Source organism: Salvelinus sp. IW2-2015, linkage group LG4q.1:29 (genome assembly GCF_002910315.2).
Source record: "Salvelinus sp. IW2-2015 linkage group LG4q.1:29, ASM291031v2, whole genome shotgun sequence".
Lineage (NCBI taxonomy): Eukaryota > Metazoa > Chordata > Actinopteri > Salmoniformes > Salmonidae > Salvelinus > Salvelinus sp. IW2-2015.
Genome location: NC_036842.1, coordinates 68,859,187 through 68,871,238, shown reverse-complemented (window position 1 = coordinate 68,871,238; position 12,052 = coordinate 68,859,187).

Here is a 12,052-nt window from a genome sequence, read left to right as displayed (position 1 = left end):
AATGAAGATCTGTGAAGTTATTTGGATTTTTACGAATTATCTTTGAAAGACAGGGTCCTGAAAAAGGGACTTTTCTTTTTTTTGCTGAGTTTAGTATATGGCAAGCTGCCAGGTTGTTTACAAACACTACAAGAACAAGATCATCCACATGTATTGATCACATTTTTACTAATACAGTAGACCTTTCTTCTAAAGCTGTATCTGTACCCATTGGATGCAGTGATCACAATATAGTGGCTATATCCAGGAAAGCCAATGTTCCAAAGGCTGGGCCTTAAATAGTGTATAAGAGATCATACAAAATATTTTGCTGTGACTCTTATTTGGATGATGTTACAAATATTTGTTGATCTGGTTTGTTTTAATAAGGATCATCCAGACACTGCACTTCATGAATTTATGAAATCGCTTCTTCCTATTATTTATAAACATGCACCTGTTAAGAAACTCACTGTTAGAACTGTTATAAGGCTCCATGGATTGATGAGGAATTGAAAAACAGTATGGTTGAAAGAGATGGTGCAAAAGTATTGGCTAATAAGTCTGGCTGCACATCTGACTGGCTGATTTACTGCAAATTGGCTAAACTCAACAAAAATAAGAAACTATATTATGAAGCCAAGATCAATGATATATAGAAAGATGGAAAAACACTTTGGAGTACTTTAAATAAAATTATGGGCAGAAAGACATTCAACTCCATCTTTCATCGAATCAGTTGGGTTATTCATCACAAAACCATTTGATGTTGCCAATTATTTAAATAATTACTTCATTGGCAAAGTGGGCAAACTTAGGCAGGAAATGGCAACAATGAACAGTGAGCCATCGTATTCAAGCATAAAAAAAAACATATGAAAGAAAATAATTGTAAGTTTGAATTTTGTAAAGTAAGTGTGGTAGAAGACGAAAAAATATTGTTGAAGATCAATAATGACAAACCTCCTGGCATTGATAACTTAAATGGAAAGCTACTGAGGATGGTAGCTGACTCTATTGCATCTCCTATCTGTCATATCTTTAATCTGAGACTAGAGGAAAGTTTTTGTCCTCAGGCCTGGAGGGAAGCCAAAGTCTTTCCGTTACCCAAGAGTGGTAAAGCGGCCTTTACTGGTTCTAACAGCAGACCTATCAGCTTGCTGCCAGCTCTTAGCAAACTGTTGGAAAAAGCTGTGTTTGGCCAAATACAATGCTATTTCTCTGTAAACAAATTAACAACAGACTTTCAGCATACTTACAAAGAAGGGCCGTCGACATGTACTGCATTGACACAAATGACTGATGATTGGTTGAAAGAAATTGATAATAAGAAGATTGTGGGAGCTGTACTGTTAGATTTTAGTACAGCCTTTGATCTTATTGACCATAACCTGTTGTTGAGAACTTCTGTGTTATGGCTCTGCCATATCATGGATTCAGGGCTATCTATATAATATAACTCAGAGGGTTTTCTTTAATGGAAGCTTCTCTAATATCAAAACATGTAAAGTGTGGCATACCGCAGGGCAGCTCTCTGGGCCCTTTACTTTTTTATTTTTACCATTAACCTGCCACTGGCATTGAACAAAGCATGTGTATCCATGTATACTGATTATTCAGCCATATATGCATCAGCAACCACAGCTACTGAAGTCACTGAAACCCTTAAAGAGTTGCAAGAGCATTGTATTCGGTACAAATCATTCCCTGATATCTACACCTCAGCAAAATCTGGTAATGAACATGTTGAGGAGACTAAATTACCTCGTGTTACCTTAGACTGTAAAAGTTCATGGTCAAACATATACAGTACCAGTCAAAAGTTTGGACACACCTACTCATTCAAGGGTTTTTCTGTAATTTTACTATTTTTGACATTGTAGAATAATAGTGAGGACATCAAAACTATGAAATAACACATATGGAATCATGTAGTAACCAAAAAAGTGTTATAAAAATCTAAATATATTTTAGATTTTAGATTCTTCAAATAGCCACCCTTTGCCTTGATGACAGCTTTTCACACTCTTGGCATTCTCTCAACCAGCTTCATCAGGAATGCTTTTCCAACAGTCTTGAAGGAGTTCCCACATATGTGTTGGAAATTCCAAATTGTTTGCATAGTCAACTTACACACAGCACTGACTCACACACTTACCCCACAAGACATGCCACCAGGGGTCTTTTTCAGTCCCTAGTTCCAGAACAAATTCAAGGAATTTGAATAAGGCTGTAATGTAACAAAATGTTGAGAATGTCTGAATACTTTCCGAAGGCACTGTACAGAGCCATGAGTGCATGGAATTCCCTTCCATCTTATATAGCGCAAGTGAACAGCAAACCTGGTTTCAAAAAATAAATAAAGCAACGCCTCACACCACAACTCCTTACCTCCATGTGACCTATTTGTTGTGTGTATGTACTGACATGTATGTGAACTGATAGATGCACACACTCACACACACTACAGTCTTTTTTTTGTCTGTAATGTATTTTTGGTTATGTGTTGGACCCCAGTAAGACTAGCTGTACCATTGGTGTCGGCTAATGGAGATGCTAATAAATCAAATCAAACTTATCAATAGAGCCTGCTATTTTGTTTCTCTTGATGCATTCTCTCTAATACTGGTCTTTCTCTAGACCTTGCCAGCATTTATGAATGTATTTTCCCGTAATAGGTAGAGATATCCCATATTTTATGTGCTGTTGCAGAGATGGATGTTGGTTGTGGCTCTGAGCCAGTTGTCTCTTTAAAAAGTGAGTCTGACATTCTCATGGCATTTGGTGTCTCAGCGATTGTATCAACTGAATGTGTGGGTTGTGACAGCAATAAACTGGCACGAACTCTGCTGCTTGGTCCTGGCTCTACATATCCCCAGATTTGGGAAACATTTCCTGTATAATTTATAAATACGTTATCCTCTGCTTATGTTATTGGGATATAAACAGACGATAATATTGGGATTTCTGCTTCCATTTATTAGATGATGTATCTTGAAGTGTGAGCCATTTACAGTCATCTTCCCTATTGTATTTTGATATTGATATGTGCTGTGCTGTGCTGTCACACCGGAAGCCTAGAAATGGTTCCACTCTTCCTTCACTCTGCCGGTGTCCTCTCACAGCACAGGCCAATACTTGCCCTGCTCCTGGCTAACAGTAATTTTGTAAGAAGAGCATTATTCAAGAGCATTATACAAGCAATAATTTAGCTGGGTTGTTATTGTGTGTGTCGGCTGTATCCTAGGAGATTGGTGAATATCTAATAAGGAGTTTGTTACTCATTTTGCAGAGTGGGTGCTTTGATGTCCTCTGTGTTGAATTTTCAGTTTCTCTTCAATATCCCTCTTCAGCAGCAGGCCTGAAGCTTTAACATTGGTTGCTTGTTAACAGTAAATTCCACCTATCGGGAGGTGCTGTTGAGCCTTTAATTGAATATTGGAATGGATAACCTCTCACTGGCCTGCATTAATCAAACCGTCATATGCTAAAACTAGGACCAATGCCATAGATTACAACGATACCAGGCAGCAATGTCCAACAATACTGTCCAGCAAAACCATCCTCTATAAGGCATAGTGTTTTTAGGTATTCTACCCTCAGATTGTTATGCTGTGTGTTTATGGTTAGACCACATTGTTTCTGTTTCTCTTGGCATCAGATTCTCAGATTCTCCGCTGTAGCACAATTAACTGCAGTTTTAGTACACCCTGTCATTCCCCTGTTCACACTACCAAATCACTGCCTTTCAACCTGTCTGCACCCTGTTGAGTAGAATAGCCCTTGGACTCTGAGGATTTTCCTCTCATGCTTTTGAACCGCTAGTTCCTTAATTCACATCAAAACAGGATCTAGTTGCACTGCATGAAGAGAACCAGAGATAATGTTAAATTCTAAATACTGTGTATGGATACTCCTGAATAACTTCATTAGCATATTGTTATAGACAGTTCAATTATTAAACTTGATGAATAAGGTGAGATCTAGGTATTCATGGTAAAACATACAGTTTATTTAATTGATTGATCGATTTTCTGTAACATGATCTCACAACGAGTATAATATTTAGGCATGCTAGTGAGTGGTTAGGGTAAGGTCAGGGCTAGAGTTAAGTAAGGGCAATGTTAGAAAACAAAAACACACCCAAAACACGCCTGAATTCGTACTGTTGCCAGCGTCACCAAACTACCACAAAATCACCACCAAACAATTGTTCTATTGTTAAGAATCTCGCAATAAAACAGGCAGATATTTGGAATGAAAGATAACACATGAAAGCATTATACAGCACTTATTTCCAATGTGGTCCTCAACGTTAACCACAGACAAGACTAATAAAAACAAATATGAAATAAACAAATAAATTACATTACATTACAATACATTTAATTGTAACGAATACACACTGGGAACTAGAATTAACATCCATCTTTTTGGGATGGAGAGACAAATGGTTTGTTAAAGGGGGCTCTATCACAACCTTTAGGAAATACCTGAATTATGTATTGCATCTTTCTTTGTACATAATTATTTAGCTATTTAGTTTTTTATTGTATTGTATTGGGGCGAACCCATTCAAAGGCATTGATAATGACATAGCATTGAAAGCTAAAACAAAGCACAAATTACTACGGGTAAAATGCAGATTGGAGCGGATGTCTTACGATGGTGATGATTTAGAAGCTCTCTGGTGGGTGGAGATAATTTCTTCCAAAATTACACAATTGATTCTGTTCCAACTTCTGCCCTCAGTACCCTATATGCTGATGTTTTGGAAACAATATATATTGAGTTTCTCATGGTATTGCCTATAATCTCAAGGTCTAGAATACAGATTTGAAACATTACTGACATTAAGTAAATCAATCATAGCACTGTAGTTTTATGTTGCTTGGCATGATCAAAGCGGTTGATCAGAGCAGTTGAGGAGCCGTGTCTGTCTGAAGCGTTAGAACGTGTGTGTGTGTCCGTGTGTTTTTCTGACAGCTAGTTAGAGAGCTTATCTCTGCCTGCTGTTCACACCCCTGGGACCGTGACGTCTTCAACACCATGAGGCACTCTGACCAAAATACACCTCCTCTGCAGATAAGTGGGAAATGAGAGTATTTTTTCTGATTCAGTTGTTGTTGGTGATGTCAGGTCGATCAGTCACGTCTGTCCTTGTGAATGTCAGGGCTCGTCTGCAGAATAGGACAAGACAGGACCAGGCACAGGGGGGCTCTGCAGAGTGAACCCTCTGGAGGTATCGGCAACAGACAATAGATCCAAAGACCAACCCGGCAGTACCTGAATGTCATAGTAGGTTAGGACTGAGGAAACCTGTAGTGTAGTACATTACATCACAAACTAAACCCCATTTGATATCAACCCAGATGCCATCTTCTACTGCTCATACATGTTTTAAGTTTCTTCAGGAGGTATATAATCAGCCTTTATTCCTGTTCAGACAATTGGGGACCATTGAATGGGTCTTTTGTGGTGTGAGATGATTGTTCATTGGCTTCCAGAGATAAGAGGGTGTGGAAGTGGAGTGGAGGAAAGCAGCGTACTGCAGCTGTGTCTAATCAGCTGTGTTAGGGGGTGGGAAGCGCTGGCAGGTACCAGAGGGGAATGAAAAGTCAGTAATTATTGCTCTGTGCTGTAAGAAAGAGGCCGTGGGGCCACACAATGAAAGCCACCAAACTGCATAGGCCTACAACTCCTGTAGGAGGATCCCCATCTCACACGCAGCTTGTAGTTTGCCCTCCTCATTCAATAGAAGGGATTGTCATGCCAAAGGAAGGGACTATGACAACTGAAACATTTCTGAATTAATGGTATGAAATGACCAATCAATCAGCCCCCTCACTCCTCCCACTGAGAAAGCATGAATCTCCATTGACCTTTGGGAATATTACATCCGTCCTTGACGAGATGTTCTCAAATTATTTTACACAGCCAACCCTGGGGTGATGCACAGTACTGGGAAATGGGAATTCTGTAAAATTGTCTTTGTGGTTTTGGTTGTTATTGAAAACATAGCATGGCACCTCTTTTAATCTGAGGGATTGGAGCAAATTGATTGGCTGAGCTGTTTGTGTCCTGCTGTGCCCCCAGCAGACATAAACTTGCCTGTGAGAGATTGCTTTCTCAGCTTTAACGTGAAAACTCCCCGTTTTGATCCATCTAAGTTTAACTGTGGTAAATAAAGAAAATGGGGGATTTATCCACCACCAAGGTCATTGATTGCTGACTTGTTTGACAAGAGACCAGCATACTAATTGAACCATAGTTCATTTCATAAAATGGAAGGAATAATCAGACTTCCAGGCTTGCCACGAATTCACCTTGTGACACAGGGAGTTAAATCTCGGTGAGCGTTGACTTGAGCTAGGAGCACGTCTACCTGGCTGAGTAGATAGAGATATAGAGATAATAACAGGTTCTCCTCCCAGCATTCTACACCCCAGAGGAAGAACAGTACCAGTAAGGAGACACTATGTGGATGGCACTGCTAAAATCATAGAGTTGTCACTTTATTTGTTGTAATATTTTATTGGGAGAACCATAAATGCACAAAAGTATTCGGTAGTAATTCATTCATTTAAACTCTTCTAGCATTTATATTGCAATTTGAAAGGGAAATTAACTTAATTTTCTTCTCAGCTTATGGCACATTCAAATCCTATTTTTATGTCATAAGCTCTTTTATATGTATCACTAGAACAGTCTATGGGCTCTATTTCATCTGCACAAATGACCACATGCAAAGACAATCCCCTATTGGATCACAGGAACATCATCACACATATTGTGTTTGCTCATTTATAATGGAAAGCTTTCCAAAGAGGTGGGGACATGCCGGGTAAACACAGCCCAGGAATATTTTGTGTGGCACGATTGTTGTGTATGTATCACAAAGAGATGAGTCACCATCATTGCCAGAATGTCCCTTGTGATGCCCCTTCTAAATATGGGCTTTGAAAAACATCTCTATGGCTAAATAAGCTTCACCATCTCACTTATACATTTGTGGGATTTCGATTCATAGACTTTTGTTTGAACTCAAGGGATTGTGTCATGCATGATGATGTGTGACGTGTGTTGGTGCAGATGTAGGATGGTGATTCCTTGGCTGAAGGAAATGGAACCACCAACAGCCATCTATAAAAAACAGCAAAGCTTTATTTTGTCATTTTATTAGACCTGAGATCAACACATTCCTGTAAATATAAGACAAATATAAAATACGTATTTTGGGCATTATACTGTAAAAAGATTGTTGTTATTTTATAATAAAGGGCTCTCTTTTGATCCAGGAAATGTTTCCTAGATTAGTTTATTTATGCTAGCTTGGTTGTTAGTGTCTTTGATGTGCTCAGCGTTACGATCCCTGATGAAGTGTGCTCTATTGAATAGGATTTATGCTCTGGAGAGGGATGCTGATTTCATTAGCACTAATCAAAGGTTTTACCATGCAAGAGCTGGTCCAAGTGCTCCTTGATTCAATGATGGCAAAACATGATCTGTGGTGGTTGTACAACTAGAAATTAGTACAGGAGGTTTGTGACATCCTTCTATAATAGTACGGTTATGAAGGAGGTATTGAAAAGGGCTAAGAAGGCACATTTATCATTTACCAATGATTTTAGTTTAGTGCCCCCATCAGCTCTCCATGCTGAATGGATGTCATAAATATTCATATTAATTCATGGTTATTTGGCTGAACTTGGTGCTTTGACACTGATGTAGGTGCATGGTTGAAACTTTTGACAGCTACTGTACTGACAATTCAATGATCATCAAATCCATCTGAAACAGTTTCACGTTACTGCAATTTGTCTGTTTATCCCCCACTCCAGACCAAGAACACCCCAGAACTCTCTGTGATAGACAGAGACCCAAGGGGGAGAGGGTTTGTTTTGTGAACAAACATTTAATCACCTGGGTAGGATCACTGTCAAATCAATAGGTTGTACATGTATGGTAAAGTCCTCACATTAATGCATTGCGTCATTACTTGTCAATCATCATGGATTATATTCATGATGATGGCCATGGTGTCATGGCTGATTTGTACTCAGCAGTAAGGATAACGCTTCTGTGCCAGGCGGGCGGGATGATGCGTGTGTGCCTGTTTCAGTGTTTCAGTGCCCCCCTCATGGCAGCCCAGATGGAGGGGATGTGTCCTGGTTGTGTCCTAAATAAATAAACTGTCCATGATGAGCTCCGGTTATCCTGCTGCTCCTCCTGATGTTGGGGATTTTACTGCTCTTTTAAAGCCCAGTTGCTTCGTGGGAAAGTGTCCTGTTTAAGCTACATAGGAGAAGCAGCAGGTTACTGTTTACAATAACTTCTGTCAACGGCTGATGCCTCACTCATTGGAATATTCAGATTCACAGTTCTTATGTTCAACCTTTCTTCCAGTTGCTTACCATATTTGGCAATGTCTCTATCGACCAGTGATGCTTTGTCCTTGCCATTGTAAAGAAAGATTACTGTGATTCCCCAAACCAGGACAACACACTAGAGAGCAGCTCCAATGGTGGACTGTTGATTTTTCAAGTGTCATAGAATGAGGTCATATTTAAAAAAGGAATTTGGAATTGCTGAACCTGCAGAAAATGTGCAGATGGCTGGCTGGTTTAGCCTTTATGTTAGTTCTCACTACAGTATGTCACCTCCTTTGAACTTCTACATGATTTCGCTTTTCACTGTTTTTCATCTCAGTTGAATGGCGCCTTGTTGTCGGTTTAGTATATCGTACACTATGGCTGGCTCAATGATGTATTGAGATGTCCTTATTTGTAATTTAAACATAACAAAGAAAAATTATCATTGAATACTGATTTATTGATTATGTTTTTTGGTGTTTTTGTTAAGTTTGTGTACTAGTGAATGTTTGTGGTCTAGTCAGGCTCAATTGTTGTTATGCGTCCAACCTGCACATCCAGTGTGTAGAAAAGCTCATTGAGGCACAGGGACAGGATTTATAAATAGACCAAAGGAAGGAAGGTGCCATCACTGACCCTTGAGATGTAGCTTTAGAGGGACAGAGTCAAAAAGGCAGACGTTTATCCTGAAGAAACTAATGAAGCTCTGTCTGTCAGCCTTGGAGGTGAGTTAGCTAAGAGCAGCATCATTAGAGACAGCCAGCGCTCTGATCATCTGGGTGGCCAACCAGGAAACAACCATTACACAACCACACCTGTGATGTCACTACAATCACTGGACAAACAGTAGGCTCAAGGAAGAGCTGCAGACAAAATGGAAAAGCAAACCAGGACTTTGGTTCATTGTCATGGTGATTTATCTTTCTGTGTATGATTAACAGCTGAACATAATCACCCTTCTCACCAGTTAAACCATATTTGGCTGGAGAATTGTGTTTTGTTCTGAAGCTCTTAGTCTTTGTTGTTTACAGACAAAATCCTACAGATAACAATATCCATCAACGTTTCAGATGAGACAGTTGATAGACATGTAGGCTATGACGGTACATGTTAACTTACAAATATCTCTCAGACATGCAGACGCACAAACCTCACATGTAGTCTTTAATATCATCAGCAGTACTACTTACTGTATGTTCATTGATGACACCTTGTCTCAGCTAATTCTTGCTGCAATGTTCACTATTTTGTGTATATGTTCATGTTACTGTCTACATGTTCCCTTCTCTGCACAAAAATCTTCTACGATATGCCAAGTCTCAGTTCATTTTCCTTTCAAAATAAAATGTAGAAGTAGTCCTCTGAGCTGAAGAGTGTCTGCAACCCCAGGCATAACCAGAAGTGAATGATGACACATACTGCCTTGTTCATTGCACCTCTAACATCTTACAGAGGAGCTGTTTACTGAGATCATGATGCTAATTTCAATTACATGGACGTCATCTAAGCATTCTTGATGAAACCCATCAGACTTGTTTCATTGAAGAAGATGCGTCAGTTCCTTAATACAAGATGAAAAGAATTGCGATCATCAGCACTATCTATATTTATAGCCGGTTAATGTGAAGAGGGAAGAGAGAGGGAGGCGATCCATCCCTCCATCCATCCATCCATCCATCCTCATGTTTACACTCCTCCCACAGAGCTACTCAACACCTCTGATCTGCAATTTACAAAATGACCTCAGACTTCATACATTTTCATCTCAAACTTAGTAGTCAGGGAGAGTTTGTTTGCAACCTCATGTATCCTCTTCAACCCACACTGCAGTGTGTAACATGGAACAGCAACACAAGACATGGCATAAAAGATTCCTATCCCCTGTTCAAAATGTCCCATAATGGTAGGATCCAGTAGCCTCAAGACATAAGATAAGGATTATATATACGGATTGCTCTGAGTTGTCTGACATTCTGATACAATCTATATGGGAACATGCGGTACTGTACTGGTCATTCTGATACAATCTATATGGGAACATGCGGTACTGGTACTGGGTATTCTGCAATACAATCTATATGGGAACATGCGGTACTGTACTGACATTCTGATACAATCTATATGGGAACATGCGGTACTGTACTGGCATTCTGATACAATTATTTATTGAATTTGACTCAAAGCAATTTCTCCTGTTTCGAATTACAGTGATGGTCAACCAAAATAATCAAATAACCTGTTATTATCCTATTTCCCTATAAACTGTCTGTATAATATCTTCCCAGATCAGTGTCATTAGCATGACAAGCCATTGGACTCAGAGTAGCCATGCACATAGGTTATGTTGTTATGATAATGTCAGATTCTTGTGTTCTTGAAGCTCAGTTATTACTTCAAATGGTCATGGAGCGTTGACATCTATTAGGCACACTGCTGTTAGAATCTACCGTAGGTTGGAGTTTATCTGTACATTTGACATCTATCAGGCACACTGCTGTTAGAATCTACCATAGGTTGGAGCTGATCTGTACATTTGACATCTATCAGGCACACTGCTGTTAGAATCTACCGTAGGTTGGAGTTTATCTGTACACCATTTCATTTCAAATCTGTTGTCCCCGCTCTACTTTACTACCTCTGCCTTTTATATAAATTCCACCTTTTTAAATATTCTCCTCACTACCGTGATTCTTACATAGTTGGAAAGGTCCATTGATTTGTGCTTTGGGGTAAAAGGTCTTGTCTATAAAATGCAGGGAGGATGCACTTTGGTTACTGAAGTACTGGGCCCGTTTATAAAATAAATATTTCAAATACTGAGCTAAATTGTATGCAAACATTTTGGGGGGAAATTATATCATTTTATACTATTACAATTGCGCAGAGAAAGTAAGAATAGAATATGTAAATAAGAATATAATATGTTTCTTAACATTTCTACATTAATGTGATTACGTATAATCCTGAATGAATTGGGAATAATGATGAGTAAGAAAGTTACACCGGGTCAAAAATCATACCCCCAAGACATGCTAACCTCCCCTGCTATTGGTAATGACCCTCTGAAGGACCCCCTTTCTCACTCATCATTATTCACGATTCATTCAGGATTATCCGTAATCATTGTAGCATCCACATTCATGTAGAAGTGTTTAGAAATATATTCTATTCTTATTTATAATAAAAGTGACTCCAAAATGACACTATACATTATTTACCATGAATTTCTATTTGGCACAACATAATATGAAACACTAACAAGGTATTGTAAGGTATTGAAAACAGGGCTGCCGATAATTTTGACCCCTATCTTTTTGATTTTTATTATTACTTAGATCAGTGTTAGTTTTATTTATTTTATACAGTCTTTTTTGCTCATCTTTATCAAGGGTGCCAATCATTTTGGACCTGACTGTATATACTGTAACTGCCTATGTAACTATGCATTTACTGATGGATGAATGGCAAGATAGTATACAGGCACTCTGTGGGAAGAAGATATATGCCTGTCTTGCTTGAAAGAGAAAACATTTGATGTGAAAAGGTTTATACAGAGATGAACCTGTCCCTTTCCCTCACCGCCTGCCTTGTTTAGCTTATCTGGTTTGGGACAGATTAACATAAGGAGCTAGGAAGTTTAGCGAGGAAATCAGCGTGGCAGAACATCTCTCATTAGCATGTGTGGTTTGCCAGGCTTCCTG